Genomic DNA, 19302 nt, shown 5'->3' on the forward strand with positions numbered 1-19302 from the left:
TTCCAAGAAGGAAATGAGGAGGAAAGTGGGAACAAGCTCTCTGTACTCAGCACTTCTGATCCCCAAGGGAACAAGGTCACCACTGTGACGGCTGATTCTGCTATAAAGTATGTAGCACAAAGTGGACTATGGGGGTGGAGAACAGAGAATGCAGGGACACGAGCCACTCCCCTTGTCTTGCCCCAAAGTGTCCATTGGTCCTGGTATTGCCTTAAAGGACAAAGTATACACACATACACACACACACACACACACACACACACACAATCAGGACAGTGCAATGACAACATAGACAGTAACTACTAACTGATAGGAATGGTCACTGTAAGGGGACTAGACATTTTATTATGACCAAGAGCAAACCAACAGAAGTGTACAAACATAGGAGAATTGAATTTGCTGCTTTAGAAAATCTATTCATTTTTTTTACATTAAAAAAATCTCTTTATCATTTATTGCCAGTTATCATATTGGTGAGAAAAACCAATCTTTTCTGCCATTATGACCCCAGTATCCGACTGAACTGAGGCCAGGCTGACTCTGGTGGCCAGGGGCTCAGCCAGCCGGCTGATGCATCAATCCTGTAAGGAAGGTTTGATGGCTACAGATTCAAGACAAACAGGTTCTGTGTCCACAGGACTCTCATTTATGTTTGGTTTGTCTCAAGATGCTACACTGCCCCCTAATTGCCCTGCAATCCGAATTCTAAAACCTTGGATTCTGTAGCTGTCCTCTAGTTCAAAAGGGCACTCTCTAATCCCACTGCGTCTCTTCTTCCCACTGCCTTTTCTCAGTATGTACAGTCAAGCTTCTTGGATTCCCACCAGATAGGAAACTGTGACTCTAGGGAGATGAGCCAAAATTAACCAGTTTTCTCCTTAGAAGAAACTTCTCCATCGACACAATTCTATTTGCCTTAAAACTGTAAACTATTTAATATGCAATAGCAACCTTTTCCCCTTGCTGAAGCTGACTAACAAGGAAAAACAGACCTCATATTTAAGACAAGAGTTCAAGGACCTTTCTCAGTCGAAGCAACCTGATAAAAATGGCTTTTCCAGGTTGCTATTTTTAGCCCTCGTCTTTTCCCTACCAAAATATGTTCTCACTGGTACAAAATGTTAGCTTACATGCACTAAGACTCATTTCTCCCCAGTTGTGTGATTAGTAAAAATAACTCCACCCCTGTAAAGCAAATGGCATCTGAGCGTTTGAAATGTCAATGGAGACCAGATTTCATGTGACTCCAACAGATAACTATGTCAGATGACCGTGTCGAGATTAATTGTTTGAGCTATTATTACTGCATTATATAAGTGTATTGAATTTATCATCCGCTTATAATTTGCACACTGTGGACATAGGAGACCGAAAGGTTCTATTATGTAGAAAAAAGAAAACCTTATATTCTTCTGCTCCCATTCCAATTTTACCAGATGGTCCACATTAGCAAATCCTGGACATTGTCTTTAAAAAACACCAGTCAGCACCCCCTGGCAGTGGGCAAAACAACTCCTTTTGGTGATTGTGTTCTTCTATCAGTCAGGGGCAGAGCAGATGGCAGTCCTTTGTTCATCCTAGCTTGATGCCTGGCTCAGTGGCCAAAGCTGTCCTATGCCTAGGACTCATAAAAATCAAATGTAATCAAATTCAGGCATCACAGAGTGGGAGGAGGAAGACAGAGCTGCATTCCACCATGTCACCCAGTGCAGGTGAAGAAAGATGCCCACAGACCTGCCCTCCACCCCCCACAGCATGGGCAGACCATAGACACACAGAGCTCAGCCTACCACCATGTGGCACAACATGGGAAGAAGACACAGACCTGTGGATCGCCATGCCACCCGGCATATGACGTAGGCAGGCCATAGACACTCTCTTACCAGAGGATGTCACCCAGGGGCCTGCCAGCTGCATGGTGTCAGCAGGAACCTCCACAGTGTGTAAGTATGTCATGGTCAGACAGGAGAGAAAGAGAAATGGAGCAGCTTGAGCACTATGGAGAGTGATGGAACGAGAGACTCAAGGGTGGAGAGGAGCAGACTGTTGTGACTGGCCAGCTCTGCCACCTGTGGCCATGGTGAGGTCCCAGCCCAAGCTGCTGCTGAGGGCCATGTCTGTGTTTGTGTCTATGCATCAGCAGGGATCAGTGTTGATGTATATAACTCATATCACCACTAGAGAACATGGGTCATCTCTAGTTGGAACAGCCATCAGGGGCCATGTGGATGTCCAGAGGGTGTGCGGAACTGGCCCTTCCCCTCACTAGCTCTGGAGAGCCTCACTGGTGGTAGCAGTCACCTGTCATTGCCCAGTGGGCATTGTGCCTAGCCAGGAAGCACATTGGAGCTGGCCCGAGTGATGGGGAAGTGGGGGAGCAGGCCCCAGCTGAGTGATTATAGGAGAGTTGACCCTCCATGTGTCTGCCTTAGAATGACATTAACACAGAGTTGATCCCCACCCCTACCTCTGAGGTCACAAAAGCTCTCCACGGGGTCTTGAGCACAAGAGAACTAGGCCTGGCCCTCATCGGCTGAAGCACTTGGGAGAGCAGGTCCTGCACATCACCTTGACAGCACAGCAGAGCTGACCCTGGTGATGGGGGTCCAAGTGAGCTGGCCCTGAGGGCAAGAGTATGGGAGAGCTGGCTTGGCAACTCATCTGCCATGAGGTAGTGTGGGTGCGAGAGTGATGTTCTTACTTATCACCTGCAGTAGTCAGTAGTAGGGAGAGCTGGCCCTGAGAGCTTGAGAATAGGAGACCCTGTCTAAGGCGATCCCCTTATAGGCTGTAGCACTTGGGAATTTGGAAACCTCACCTGGGCTACACAGTGAAGTCCGCAGCACAGGTGAGCCCCAAGGATGAGAGAGCAAGAGAGCTAGTCTAGCCCCTAGCGGGCTGCAGCACTTGGCAGAGTAGGTCTGACTGAACGGCACAGTGGACTGGCCCAGGAGACATACATACAGATGAGCTGACCCTGAGAACATTACAGCAGGAGAGCTGACCCTGCCTCCTGCCAATGGTGGCATTGGGTAGCCTAGCCAGAGGACTTCTGGAAAGCTAGCCATGGTGGCATGAATAAGGAAGAGCCAGTTGGATGACCAGATCAGCTGCCACTCAAGCTCAGATCTGGGGCTCTGAGTTGGACCACCCCAAAATCGTTTTCATCTGCTAGCACTTGGGACCTGTAAAAGGGCCAGTCCTGGTGATCCAAAGCTGCAGGATCTCCATGACACAGGACAACAACAGGATAACTGGGAAGAGGCCTGGGGAGGATTCAATACTGATGGTGTCACAGAAACCAGAGATCTTGAACCAGATCAATGACGCATTGCAGTGAATACTTGTAAGTGAAGATGTATGGACAGAGGGATATACTGTGGGACACACTGTGACACACTACAGCTTCCATGATGAGATGTTTTCTGTGCTTTGTTGTTATTATTGGTGGTGGTGGTGGTGGTGGTGGTGGTGGTGGTGGTGGTGGTGGTGGTGGTGGTGGTAGTGGTCGTGGTAGGGTGTGGTGGTGGTGTGTGTGGTTGTTTTTTTGTGGGGAAGGAGGTTGCACATGCAAAGAGTAAATATGAGGGACAAGGAGATGAACAGGACTGGGGTGCATGATGGGAAACTCACAAAGAATCAATTAAATGTCTAAAAAAAAATCAGTCAATATCTGTCTCCATCATGCAATACAGCTTTCTCATCCCAGAAGGGAAGACTTCTTTTCTGTGGATGTCTGTGATAGAGAACAATCAATCTAAGAATACAAAACATAAGCATCTTTGCAGACTAATTCCCTCCCATCCTATCATCAGAGCCTGCTGGATTTATCTCTTCCCAGCCTTAAACCTAGGCTCTAAACTAGAGATCTACTTGAAATATTCCTGTAGCTCCATTAACAGAGAAGCTGAATAACCCTCCACCTCGTTAGGGAGAGCTACTAACAATAATAAATAATGACCCACAGACTAGCAAGGAATATCATGAAAACTGATTCAGCACTGGTCCTGATGAAACCAGGTTTGACCAAGATACCCAAGTTTCCTGAAAAAGTTAGTTTCAAAGATGTGCTTTGGAAACAACAGCAACAACAAAACAGGAATTATTTCTAAGGTGGTTGCAGGAAAGGTACTGAGACCATAGAAGAATAAGGGTAAGGAATGACTTAAAGTAGAGTATGTGTCTGAGAAAACTGGAAATCCAGTTTGGTGGCTGCAATTATGTATATGGATACTACTAAAACAGAAGAAACTAGAAAAGGCAGATTTCATTAATTTCTAAAAGTCTGTACATCCTTCAGAAGGAGGCTTCATCTAATTGAGTAGACTTCTGAAAGCAACTGATGTTCGGGAGAAGAAAACAATATTATGCTCAGATGCTTCAAGATTATTCTGGCAGAAGAAAGATGAGGCAAGAGGAGAAACATCGGGCGGTTGTTTCAAGCAAAAAGAACTCAGAACATGAGGAAAAAGGACAGCCCAGTAGAGGGAGGATGAGATAAAAGATTCAGTGACCATCATGCCATCATGGAGGCTGGGTCAGAACGACAAGACTTTTAGTGTAACTGCTGAGCCATTAGTAGAAGTCAGATTTTCCCAACATCTTGAGCCTCCCTCAAGATGAACAGTTTATGAGCCACAGTGATATGAAAACAGGAAAAAACATGTCTTATTTATGAAACATGTAATGAGTCTTATTTTATATTTTAGCATATTATGGATAGCTATTGTGTCTCTACCAAGATGCAGGAGTAAAGGTGACTATATCAGACACCTCTCATCCCATCATAGATGGCTCTCGACAACTTTTGTCTTGGTCCAATTCCATAACAAATTCTATACAAGCTTTAATAGTCTCCAATTGCCCAGACCTGGTGCTAATAGATCATCCTTCACCTTCTATGCCTTTGAGTTTTTCATTGCCACCGAGGCAGACAGTCCCACCTCAAGTGTCCAACCCCAGTGACACACTTCCTCCAACAAGGTCACACACTCCAATAAGACCACATCTCCTAATAGTGTCACTCTCCATGAGCCTATGGGAGCTATTTTCTTTTAAACCACCACAAAGATATTCTTAAAATTTAGCCCTGAGTGGCCTGGAACTCACTATGTAGACAAGGCTAGCCACAAATACACATAAATCTGCCTGCCTTTGCTTTTGAAGTGATGGAAAAGGCACTCATCACTGTAAACTTAGATTTCTCAAAACCTATTTTAATAAGGGTTCTTAAACACTTGAATCTCCCTTGTAACACACCGCCCACCAGAGGTAGTGGAAAGGAAAGATTAATAGGGCAAAGGGAATGTGGGCCTGTTTAGAAATAGTTCTTTGGGGTGATTCCAGTATTCATTGTCAGGATATCAGCAGTTGAGCTCACATGAATCAAAAGAAACTGCAAGGCTCTGCCAATCAGCCCAAGTCCATACAGAAGCAGAAGCAACACGAAGCCACCAGAATATCACAAGAACTTCTTTGGTGTGTTTCACTCTATGTAGTCACAACAAACAATGATCAGTGAAGAAAACAATGACACAGTGTTGTCACCAAAGACCAGCATCAGCATAGCTCAACAAAGACCAGCAAAGAGGGGCAAGGCACACAAATGCCACAGTGTCATCCACTGTCTATTGGTTTATACTTACACCCTTTCCAAACATCGCGTGTCCTCTCAAGCATCCACTCCAGCAAAACATCACATGCTCTTTTTCTAGGCAGCTTCCAAAAAAAACACTATATGTCTGTTTGCAGCAAAATATCTTCCTATGTGTTTGCTTCAGCAAAATATCCTCTCATAAGGCAGTTCCCTGAAAGACATCACATGACACAACTAAGTCTCCAAAGAAACCAGAAAGGGGCAAATATTTAGTAACAGTGAAAACATTAAGTTCCATACTCTCTCCTTCAAAGATTAATGATTTCATATCTTAGACGAAGGGTATACAAGACAAGACTGGGATTCTCTCTCTCTCTCTCTCTCTCTCTCTCTCTCTCTCTCTCTCTCTCTCTCTCCCTCCCTCCCTCCCTCTCCCTCTCCCTCTCCCCCTCTCCCTCCCTCTTTCTCTCTCTCCCTCCCCCTCTCTCTTTCCCTCTCTCTCTCTTCCTCTCCTTCTCCCCCTCTCCCTCCCCCTCTTCCCCCTCTCTCCCTCCCCCCTCTTGTGTGTGTGTGTGTGTGTGTGTGTGTGTGTGTTGAGCAGAAAGAAGCCTAAAACCTAATGAAGAAAAGTCATAAAGACTCAAGAGGAGTCACAAATTCAGACTTGAACTAAGTTGAGCATCAAGAATAATAATGATAACAAAAAAATAATCACCCATCTAGATTGTCAATGATGTGCCTAGAATCACCACAAGAATAAACTTCTGAAAGTATCTATAATAGATTTTCTAGACTGTGTTAATTAAGGTGGAAAACACATTGTAAATGTGGGTGGCACCATACTGGGATCCTGGAATGAAGGAAAGGAAACAGTGAGCTGAGGACCAGCACCCATCTGCCTGCTTCCCGACTGCACATGCAATGTGATCATCTGGTTCAATCCCTTTCTTCTGTGCTTTACCCACCACGAAGGATTCTACCTTTAGACTATAAGTTAAAGTAAGCTCTTCTATCCTTCTTTTTGCCAGGCACTTTATCTCAGCAATACATAAAGTAGCTAATATAGAAGAAATCTTACCATTGAAACTTTGGGCTGAAGAGATGATACAGCATTCACGGACACTGGCTGCTCTTTCAGAGGAAGGAGTTCAACTCCTAGCAACTCGAGATGCTCACAAACATCTGTTACACAAGATCTAGAGAGCCCAATGTTCTCCTGGGCTTTTGCCAATATTGCACGCATGTGCTGCAAAGACATCCACACACATAAAAAGTAAAAATAAGGTTTACAAATACTAGAAAACTCCTTTTGCATTGTCAGCCATATAATAATTGATTCAAGTAGGAACTACCAGTGGATCCTAAAACCATCAGATACAGAGAACATTTACACATTCTGAAAGAAACCCCTATGTAGACTACAGTGAAAGAGAAAAATAATAATAATAGAAAAATCTGCCAAATGCCACTTTAGCTAAGAGATCAATTTTACAAGACTCATTTAGGACAAAATGGTGATACATATACTTTATGACATGAGTCACAGCATCTCAAGTCATCTGTGCCAAGAAAAAAAAACTGAATAAGAAGTATATCTACTTGTCCCTCACAAGAAGAATTATTCAGAAGTACTGTGCTAATCAGAATTCCTGTAAAAGTCAAATGACATAATGCATTTCATAGAGAATCAAGTCAATATACCAAAAATCAAATATTCTAAAATCAGTTCACTGAAAATCAATTAAATGCCTAAATTAAAAACTTATGTCTACATGCCAACTTCCTGATGTTAAAATTTATAAGTGGTTTTTTTTTTTTTCTTTCAACCATCTGGAAAATAGTCCACCTCATTCAAAATAATTTATAACAGCAGCAACAAGAAACTCATACTGCCATCAGTGACTCGTCCATTAATAGACATGGCAGGAGTTGGTCCCAGACAACTGGGGAATCTCAGCCTAAACCAAGGAAAGAATAAAACACCCCACTTAATTGATTATTATAAACTTCTTGAACAATTAAACAAATACATCTTGGCAAATAGAAAAACTTTTTAAAGTTTTCAAATAGGCATTAAGCAGAATTCTCAGCAAATTAACTAAGGTGTGAGAAAATACCTCAAAGACATGTAAGTGTAATTATGTTTGTGGCTAAATTAATTTAAAAAATAGAAGAATAAGTTTAACCAGTAAGAGTTTAGGCCACTGCTACACTGTCTTCTATAATTTAAGGATTTGCTAATTATAGACAAGAGTTAATAGAGTATAGAATAATACAACCCAAATCATCGCACATAATGACTATTATTGTAGCATAAGGTATAGGTTGTGTGTGTGTGTGTGTGTGTGTGTGTGTGTGTGTGTGTGACAAGATGGCTCCAAAAGCCTTCAACTTCTGTAGAATATGTACCTAAAAATCTGAGTGTATCTTGGTTTAGAATATCCATATAGAAGACAAGGCAAAGATAACTAAAGATATGGTAAGAAAAGAAAAAGAAAGATATAAAAGAAAAACGATATCTGGAAAAATACAACAAACAAAACATGTGAACCATCCACAGAGAAATGGACCTAAAAATGATTACCAGTATGAGGCTCTGGGGCCTTAGACATAAGCTATGCAGACCAGATGCTGTGCCGTCAGCATGAAGATGGTCCTTGAAATATAGAGGCTACCTTGTCCCAGGAAGGGCAGGGGAAAATAATGATCTCATACAAAGAAGCAGCTGCCAAGAGCCAAAGGCCTCCCTTCATCATCTGTGCATGAATATGGCCACACACAGACACTGAACGCTAACATTTTTATGAAACACCAGGGCTACAGAGTCAACAAAAGTACTAGTCAATACAACATAGCGGTTATGATTTGAATCTGTGGATCTTGGAAGGATTCCTTGTCATTTTTAATGATATCACAATCTTTTGTCCTGTGTTTAACTGAACTGATACAAAATATAGTAAGAACCTGCTCATATTTTGGTGGGAGGATTTCTATTTGTGAGTGGATTTTTTATCCTGATACCTTTGGGAACCAGCCTTTCCAGATTTCTGGTGAAAACAATGTTACATATTGATAGCAAAGCCCCAGTTTTTGTCAACTGTTTCATAAACTACAGTTAGTAACTGTTCTTGAAATAGAGTCACATTGATTTAACATTTCTTATTCAGAATCATGAAATCTGCAAGGAATGGGCAAGTAGAAACATATGAGGTTTTTTTGGTAGAAATATAAATGTCATTAAAATGATTAGTTTTTATAGTCACTTAAAGGTTCGTGATAATTGCAATTTTTAATATATATTTAAAGATTCAGTAGGGGCTAAATAAAGAGTAATCAATTTAATTCATTGATTAATGTCACAGTCACAATAATTTGGACACAGTCTGTGATGAATAATCTTGGTTGTCATGTGGTCTAGATCTGAGATCAGCTAACAGCCAAGTCTCTGGGCATACTTTTTAGGACTTTTCTTGATTGAGTTATCTGAGGTGAGAAGATCCACATTAAATGTGGGCAGCATCTTCCCATCATGGCCTAGTCAAAAGCTCTAGAGAAAAAGGTTTCAAGTCAGGACGACTGAGCCATCCAGCCTCCTGAACTGAACAATTACAAGTACTCAGCGTCTCCGCTGAGGAGACTGCTGTGGTTGGACTACCAGGACTACATTGTGTAAGCCAGTCTAATATGCCCATCTCAGTATATAGTCATTATATTTGCTCTGTTCTTTAAGAGCAGTGGTTCTCAACCTTCCTAATGCTGCTACTCTTTAATACAGTAATTCATGTTGTGGTGCCCCCCCAACCACAAAATTATTTTGTTGCTACTTCATAACTGTAATTTTGCTGCTGTTACGAACTGTAATATAAATACCTGATGTACAGGATGTCTGATAGATGACTCCCAAAAGAGTCACAAGCCACAGTTGAGAGCCACTGCTCTAGAGACATTTGATTAATACACTGTCAAAAAACAGTGATGATAACTATTACAAATATTAAACTTGTAAGTTATCTTAAAGGAAGATCTCCAGAATTAACACCACTGTTTCCATTCCCTTTACAAATTAGCTAGTATGAAAGAAACCATCCCCAAATAGTTAGTGTGTGACCCAGGCAAGCCACCTAAGGTTGTTTCTCTATAACCTTCACTTTAAAATAAAAGATGAGCACCAGGACCTTTTTATGTCTACATTCCACACTTGATTTATAATTAAATTTATTTTAATATGGCTTCCCCTCCACAAATGTTGTAATCCACATTTACTTCTATTGAATATGTTCTTACAATAGCTTTAAATAAATTTAACTTAAAGCCAAGAATTGCTAATGCAATCACATTTTTCTCCTCAGCATATTTTTATAATTTTACTGTTCGTGTTCTAACACATTTTGGTTGCTAATTTAAAAATTGGTTAATTCGCCTGGCGTGGTGCACGCCTTTAATCCCAGCACTTGGGAGACAGAAGCAGGCGGATTTCTGAGTTCGAGGCCAGCCTGGTCTACAGAGTGAGTTCCAGGACAGCAAGGACTACACAGAGAAACCCTGTCTCGAAAAACCAAAATAAAATAAAATAAAATAAAATAAAATAAAAATAAAAAAAAATTGGTTAATTCACTCACATGTTTCTGAAGATCGGTATTGTGATTTATGAACATTTCTCTGTGACATTATCAGTAGACATCTAAGAAAGAGCCTAGCACAAATGACATGCCTGTGCAGGAGACTCCTTCCCAACCTTAGCCCTTGCTGTTAGCCCTCTCCCACCCAAGGTTGCCTTCCTGAGTTGGGTCCTTTCCCCAAATATACATATATACATACATATGTATACATAGATATTAAACTGAGACATATAAAATATTATCAATCTCTTTGAATGATTATAATAAAAGGCAAGATGAGAGACACAAACTGTGGGGTTGTAGTGTGCTCATAGGTCTGTTTGGAGGTTGAATTGTGGGTTCCCCCATCTGCACCCCCAAGGGGCTAGGGCCGTTGCTCAGAGAGTCAGAGAGGCGGGAATTTAACTGTGTTCACTCTACACTGGCACTGAACTCTACATGTGAACATTGGGCTATGAGAAGTTTCAGGACTCCATTCAGGGTTCGGGAACACAGTTTGAGGTACCGAGGGAAGAGGAAGAAGCTCTGGCTGTGTCCCTCGGGGATGAGAGTCTTGGGTCAAGGTGACTCCCTAGGCTTGGTCACGGCTAGAGAAGTCATTTGTGGGAGATTAGGCGGTGGTTTGATAGTTAAAAACCCTCTCCACAGTTCCCCACGGAGGGTCCCAAACAAGAGAAATAGGATATGGTCTTCAGATATTTATTGTCATGGTGAAAAATGGATGAAGTATTTTCAGGGTAGGCCTTTTGTAAGGAGGAGGGCCTGGGAAGAAATGCTTAATTGGCTACACCCTCTGGCCTTTAGGCATCTTAATATGGAAATCTATCTGTCTTAAGGCTCTGCGGCTTGTAGTCATGCCATCTACCTGTGGAGGGGCTATTAGGGGCATTGTCCTACGTGACCAGAGGACCCCACTCTATGGAGGTCTTCAGCCTTGTGTCAGGAGCCTAGCATCTGGGAACATGGCGAAAAGCATGCCATCCCTTTGCAGGGAAACCTGTGCGGTCTCCCACCTGCACAGTCTCTGGCGATTTCTAGCCGGTGCTCAACCAGAAACCATGCTGTCCTTTCACAGTCCAACAAACAGTCTTGAGGCTTATGACTTTTCTAAGTCCTAAACTTGGATGCGGGACAAAAGATGGTGTTAGAATGTTTCTTAGGTAGAACCTGTCTCCACCCTGAATCTATTGCATTTGCATATTATGGTTTGAATGTGTAGAGTCTACCTCATTCTCACAAAATAATTGGTATTTGTGGTGGTCCCACAAGTGTAGGGAAACGTATCACTGGGACAGATCCTTGACAGATGTTATTCCTAACTACTTCCTATTTTGCTCTCTGCTTCCTGTCCCTACCAGATGTGGAATGAGCTGTTCTGCCACAGCCTCTCCACTAAGACAGACTGAAACTGTGATTCAAAACAAATCGTCCCCCCCTTAACAGGATTTCAGTAAAGTCAACAGCAAAAACAACTAATCACTGTATTCAAAGGCTTCTCTTACCTCCTTTGTTGATCTGAAAGCTGCTTTCAAATTTTAAAACAAATTAATTCACCCAGATGTTTTTGAAGATTGGTGTTATAAAAGAGTTGGTTCTTTGCCTCTTACCTCTTTTATTTCCCACACAGCACCCAGCTCTGTATTCACATCTAATAGCACTGAAATCATTTTCAAATTAAAATATAAGTGAACACTCAGAATTTCCATTCCTGTAGCACAGATCTAGTAGGTAGGCTCAGTCAATAGGTCAGGAAAATGCCAGTCTGTCTTTTATATAAATTAAATTGAATTTAAAATGTAAGCCATAAAGCCCAATCAAATTTGAGTGTTCAGAAGTAGCATTTAGCGAGTGTTTGCTGTCAACTGTCTAGAACATAGGATCTAAAAACTACACTCACTGTTAGCAAAGGTTTGAAGTGTGTATGGGGGGAGGGGCAGGGAGTGTTGCATTAAATCCGGTGCCTTGTTTATGCAGTTTATCACTGAGTTGCATGCCTTAAACCTGGTATGTATATTTTTAAAATACAGGACTTCCTGTATATTTAACTATTTCTAAGTTCTCAAGTGAAAAAAGTCATGCAATAAACATCTAATGAATGTCAAATATGTTCAAGGCGTTCTGCTGGTGAAAGGTGGACAAGATTTACAGCACGGCTTTTGTGGAGCTGGCTTCCTAGCTGCAGAGCTCAGTGGTGATAAAGTTGCATTTTAAATGAATTTTATGAAAAGAAAACATGAACTAAATTGAATATATGACAAACTGATCCAACTGGAGTGGCCAGAGAAACACCATTTAATCTAAGCATTGTTAATTAATACTATTCAACCATAGGATGAGAAGAAAGAATATTCTGGCTGAGGGGAAAACAAGTAAGGAGACCGGGAGTCAGAAACATGAGAACCACAAAAGGAAAAGAAAAAAAGCAGAAAGAAGAAGAGGAGGAAAAGGAGAAAGAACAGCAAGAGGAGAAGGAAAAGGAGGAGGAGAAGGAGGAGGAGGAGAAGAAGGGGGAGCAGCTTTTAACTAGAGGTCAGAGAGCAAAGAGATTCCCTACAAGGTGGTTAGGAGTTTCAAAAATGCTTTTAGTATTTAAAAAATTATGGAACCTGAGGTGAGTATGACCAGATTTCTTTCAAACCACTATGCTTGTTGTAAAGAGAAAAGATGTTAAGAGTGGGTTCAAAAAAATAATCACCTGGATGTTGACCCACGTAGTCAAGATAAGCAAAAAATGTATCTCTAAGTAGACAAATGAGATGGGTCCCAGAACCCTTAAAATATAAATCAGTAGGGTTTGATAATAAATTGAGCATAAAGCTGACGGAAGAGAAGGAATAAAAGTTGACTCCCTTTCTTCTGACTGATGAAGCTCACATAAGGAACACATAAAAGGGTCCAGCTTGGGTGGAAGAGTAGTAAGGCCATTTGAGTGATAAGCAAGCAAAACCTACATAGCAAGAATGTTGTCCCTGGACGGTTGCAAGTGTAAGCACTAGAGACACCCACATCTATAGGCTGTTTTCCCAAAGTCTCAGAGCTATTCTGTGAGGTGGGTTCTGTATTTCCAATGAACAAAATAAGACATGAGGAACTAGGTAAGCTGTTCAGCTTCACAGGAAATGTGCAACAGAGTCCTCTGGCCACATTGGGCAGCCTGACTACCCCTACCCCGGGGATGTTATCTAGGAGACATTGTCGATTTGTCAATCAATGGATTCATGGGTCTAGAGTTTGTAAAAGTCTGAAGAAAAAGAGAGAGGAAAGAAAAATACTAGAAATCTTTTTTTAGGAAAAATGATTACACAAGAGAACATAAGGTTGCATTTCAGAATTAAAAACATGACTTGATCCTTGGAGACCAAACGTCCTTTCACCAGAATTTTTTTTAAATTCGAAAGGGAACAAATCCCTGAGCCCTTCTCAAAGGATTTTGTGTTTTAATACAAGGAAGACATCAATACCACAGGATTCTGCCTAGAGCAACTTGAGCGTGGGGCTCATACATCCAGATTTCCTCGTAATTAGTTTTGTTTCCTTAACAAATGCATCATTTGCATGAGATGTCATTCTGTCAATCATATAAGTACTTAAGACACTGCTTTCACAATAAAAAACATTAGTGTAACAGTGAGATGGTACGAATTCAACACGAAATCAAAGACTTCGTATTTCACTATCTATAGTATACTATCCCTCCTCACAGCCTCCAGACAAACATGTTATCATAAGAAAAATAATTCCATTTATTGAATTATGTTTGTGGCTGTAAGAAAACATACATGGAGAAGGAGAGGGAAACCAGTTCCTGTTCAGGATTCTATGTTTGGCAAGCACTCAGGACCCTTCATGTGAGAAGGGAGGATGTTGAGAATGGGTAGTGAAAAAGAAGAGTTTCAGGATGAGGAGGTGTGTGACTACCTTGAGTCTTCTTACACCCAGATATTCTGAGTACTTAGAATTCCTCACGTTAAAAAAAAAAAATACCTGCATGTGCATTCCACCCACTCACCACCACAAGAACTAAAAGAACTCAGAGGCATTCAGAGGCATTCGGCCTGTCCTGACTTGTATCACACGTTTTCTTTAAACTCTTCTGGTAACATCAACCTTCCCACAGGAGGAGCAATCTGTATTTGTCCAAAAAGAGAGAGCAAGAGATTCTACAGGGAACTTCTTAAGTGCTTTGAAAGCAAACATTGGAATTGTAGCAAGAGAAACTCCCTCTTCCAAACCCAAGGCCTCTCCACTTTTGCCTTTCACTGAAGGCTTATTCACCGGCACACTGGAATTACCAAATTTTCATCATGCATTTATTAATATTCTCAGATCAGTAGTAACTGAGTATTCAGAGCTAATACAGTTTGTTTTATAAAGAAAACAACTCTGAATATCAAGTCTGTCCACTATTAGACCGAGGAATATATGTGGAGAAGCTTACAGGTGTATGCGTGTATATTACTTGAAGCCTGATTACTAAAAAGAATTTTCAACTTTCCAGATCCTTTTTTTTTTGAAGTTCAATTTTTGTACACTTCAATTAAATAGAATTACATTATTTTCCCTTCTTTTCCCTCTCTCCAGCCCCTCCCTTCAACCTTTTCCATGGCCTCTCAGTCTCAAATTGAAAGCATCTTTTTCTTTAATTAGAATTGTTACATACATACATTTGTATATGTATGCAGAAATGTATAAATATAACTTGATGAGTCTGTTTCTGTTGCTTGTATGGATATGGTTTCAGGGCTGATGATTTTGCATGGATAACCACTATTGGCTAATTCTCTCTCTCCCAGAAACTACTAGTATCCTATAGTTCTTTGCATAGGGGTGGGACCTCATGAAATTTCCCTCCTATCATATTAACACATCTATTGATACTGCCCCACTGTTTCAGTCTTATTTATGCAACCATCGCTAAAAGAGACTTGTTTCACAGAAGAGTTCCTGATAGTCTGGCTCTTAGAATCTTTCTGCCTCCTCTTCCACCTTGTTGCTTTAGCCACAGACACAGGAGCTGTGTGACACAGATGTCTTCACTGGGGCTGGGTTCCTCAGCATCCACTCATCTCTGTATTACATCCAGTTGTACTTATCGGTGGTGACTCTATCAGCTGTAAAGAGAAGCTTCTTTGAGGCAGGGTGGTAGCTATAGCAGAGGGGATGGCTAACCAACAAAGAGTGTCCATAGGGTCAGGACTGAAACTCAGCTTGCAGGTTTCCAGATGGCATAGGGTTGGGAGAACGGAATGATTTTTAATCTATGTTAGCATTTTCTCCATTTGAAATGGGAAAGACTGGGAGGGGCCATGTGAATGTAGAGGAACTAGAGAAAAGCAGGGAAAAATTTGTTCAGTCTAGCACAATAATTACAGCCAATCTGGATCACTCTTTCTCTGGAAAAAAAAAATGTAAAAATGGCTTTTGCCCCAACCCCAACTGGAAAGAACTAAGAAAGTGGCTAGTTTCTGTAAAATACTAAACTTACTAATTTCCAGTGAATTCAAACACTTTCTAGCACTTTGAAAGACAGCGTATTTTCAAAAGTTATCATCAACTATGTCAATTTATATGCACCTCTGTTCACTGTTCATTAGGGTCATTGTAAATATTCTTTTAAGGTTACAATAACTGCTACAAACTGGACATTTCAAAGCCCTGAGTTCTTGGACAAAGATTCAGACTATTAATGTATTGACTATGGATGGAGGGAACCCCTGACCGCTATGCTGGGAGATATGAGAAGAGATTGGCCCAAGGAAGCAAATCAGAGCCTCACGTACCACTGATCCTTTCCAAACTGACTTTTAATCAATGAAATATTTCCTTTAAAGCATAACCAATAGTAATGGCTACAGAGCGTGGGCCACAGAATTGCTAGCTTCCCCCTCTATAACACCATTAGAAACAAACCTTCCTATTTAGTGAGGATTCTGTACTCTTGGACTTATCAAGGAACAAATTAGTCTTCAAAGGGAAATTAGTCATTCTTAGTCATTCTGGAGGTAGCTTATTTTAATAATAATTTTAAATGTTCTCCCCCAACTTGGCATTCTAGAAACAATGCTTCACAGAACTTTCATTTCCGCAGAACAATTTTGAATAGAGGAAGCCAGTGACTGTGACTTCTAGGTTTGTTCTCTAGGACCACTGCAGCTTCTGGCCACACATCTTGTAAGAGAGACAATGATTGTGATTTTAAACAGCTGGATTTTTTTTGACCCCCTTTATCTTAAGATCCTAAAACTCTACAAGAAAAATATTCATATACACTTTCTACAGAAAAGGAAAAGAAGAGTGGTGAGTAGCTTAAAATACCAAACAGTGGGTATAAATCACTCAATACCTCATCCCCTTTCTGCTGATGTAAAGCCCATTGTCATAGCAACGGGGATCAAAAATAGCAACCTATGAGAAACACGAGATTTACTGGAGCACACGGAAGTTTTACTTTGGCACTGAGCCAAATCTTGAAAAAATAATCTTAGACTAATACCTACACGCTATTTTTATCACTACTGAGCTGTAATGTTTGAAATATAGAGTGGGGGGGGGCGCTCATTTTTTCCCACTTAACAAAGACAATCAAAGATAGCATAAGCTAATTTATGAAGTAGAGAGACTTGAAGGGCTATCATTAACCCCCCTCCACTCTTCTAACTCAGCTCAGCGAAACGTGGGTATACAGTAACAAAATACTAGCATTAATCTGTCCTGTTTGAAGATTAGTATTGGACGGGTACCTTGGTTAGGGTTTCATTGCTGTGAAGAGACTCCATGACCAAAGCAACTCTTATAAATGAAAGCATTTAATTGGGACTAGCTTACAGTTTCAGACATTCAGTCCATTACCATCATGATGGGAAGCATGGCAACATCCAGACAGACATGGTGCTGGAGAAGGAGCTGAGAGTTCTACATCTTGATTTGCAGGCATCCAGGAGGAGATTGTCTCACTGATCAGAACTTGAGCATACATACCCTCAAAGCCCACATCCACAGTGACACACTCCCCCAACAAGGTCCTCTACAACAAGGCCACACCTACTCCAACAAGGCCAAACCTCATAATAGTGCCACTCCCTATGGGCCAAGCATTCAAATACCTAAGTCTGTGGGGACCAAACCTATTCAAAACCACTACAACCGGCCAAAGTCTTAACTTAATAACTTTTTACACGAATGAAATCCCCAGACTTCTCTAATTCTCAGACAGAAGTTTATCTTAGATATGGAGAAAGGTTGGATAATATTTATTCTATATATTAGACATCTTTTGTGTTCTACTATAAAACTCCTTCTGTAATAAGCTGTGAAGTTCAAGGATCCAGCTTAAGGACAGCATAGAATACTAGAGTAAGAAGAAGATTTATGATCAGAACTTGGAGAGTGATGGAACAGGAGCCCATGAGGACATAGTTCATCTCATCTGTCATTACCATTGTGGGTGGTAGTCTTCCTGCGACAGTAATCTTGGGTTCCATAAGAAAGCAAGCTGAGCAAGCCAGGGAAAGCAAGCTAGTAAGTACCACTTCTCCACGGCCTCTGCATCAGCTCATGCCTCCAGGTTCCTGCCCTGTTTGAGTTCATGTCCTGACTTCCTTTGGTGATGAACAGCAATGTGGAAGTGTAAGCTGAATAAGCCCTTTCCTCCCCAACTTGCTTCTTTGTCATGATGTTTGTGCAGGAATAGAAGCCCTGACTAAGACAGAGACATAAGCACATGAAATCTGGCTGAGTTTTACAAAGAAAATGTTAATATTCAACATCACATTAGGTACAGTGCTGTTGGCCATGAGTTTAATATTACCAAATCAAAAATGTTTTATACTCATTAAGGTTTAAATATAATGGAGACTGGGAGATGTCTCAACGAGGACAGGAGTTTAATTCTCACAACCCACAGAATTACCAGGTAAAAATGGCAACCATGTATATAATGTCAGCCCTCAAGAGGCAGAGACAAGGGATCCTGGAAACAAGTTGACTAGTTAAACTTATCAAATTGATGAGGTCTAAGTTCAGCTAGAGACTCTAACTCAATATATAAATCAAAAAGCAAACAAGGAAGACACTTGACTTTAGCTTCCGGCCTCCACATGCGCCCCCCCATATATGGCTATGCACTGACTCACATGGATACTCACACTCATTGAAAATTGTGCACTCTAGAAGAGAGAGGGAAAGGGGGGGCAGTTCAGGTATGGGAAGAGATGGAAGAGAAGTACAGAGGGTCAGAAATTTGAAAGGAGGACAGTAGCAGTGGAGGAGGGGTTAATAGGGGTAGCCACTAAAAAGTCCCAGATGCTAGGGACCCAAGAGGTTCCCAGGACCCAACAGGGAGGACATTAACCAAAATACCCAACAAAGGGGAGCTAGAACCTGTACAGACCATATCCAGTGGATAGGCATGGCCCCTGGTTGAGGGATGGGGCTACCCTCCCACCTCAAAAATATTAATCCAGAATTCCTCCTGTCAAAAGGAAGTGCAGAGACTAAAGGAAAGGCCATTGAGAGACTGCCCCACCTAGGGATCCATTCCATATACAGTCACCAAATCCAGACACCATTGCTGATGCCAGGAAGTACTTGCTGACCGGAGCCTGCTATAGCTGTCCCCTGAGAGGCTCTGCCAGAGCCCGACCAATACAAATGCACGGGGACACCAATGGAGGACTTAGGGCAAGGACTGAAGGAGCTGGAGGGGTTTGCAATCCCATAGGAAGAACAAAATCAACCAACCAGACCCCCAAAGCTCTCAAGGACTGAACCACCAACCAAAGAGTACACATAGGGCCACTGATGGCCCCAGCTGAACATGTAGCAGAGAATTGCCTTATCAGGCATCACTAAGGAGGTGAGCCCCTTGGTCCTGTGGAGGCTCAATGACCCAGGTAGGTGGGTTGGGGAGCATCCTCATAGAGGCAGGTAGAGGAAGGATGGGATGGGGGATTTGTGGAAGGGAAACTGGGAACGGGAATAACATTTGAAATGTCAATAAATAAAATAACCAATAAAAAAAAGAAAAAGGAATTTGTGCACTCTCCGGTGAATATGCACAAACACAAGCACACCACACACACACACACA

At 41.5% G+C, this 19302-nt stretch overlaps 1 non-coding gene across 1 annotated transcript; it reads left to right on the forward strand.

Moving 5' to 3' along the window:
* The first annotated feature begins 1488 nt into the window (after positions 1-1488).
* LOC143436537 (small nucleolar RNA SNORA48) lies at positions 1489-1631 on the forward strand. Its single transcript, XR_013106500.1, has one exon. It is a non-coding gene; the product is annotated as a small nucleolar RNA SNORA48 (small nucleolar RNA).
* Positions 1632-19302: the final 17671 nt, after the last annotated feature.

Source organism: Arvicanthis niloticus, chromosome 22, assembly GCF_011762505.2.
Source record: "Arvicanthis niloticus isolate mArvNil1 chromosome 22, mArvNil1.pat.X, whole genome shotgun sequence".
Lineage (NCBI taxonomy): Eukaryota > Metazoa > Chordata > Mammalia > Rodentia > Muridae > Arvicanthis > Arvicanthis niloticus.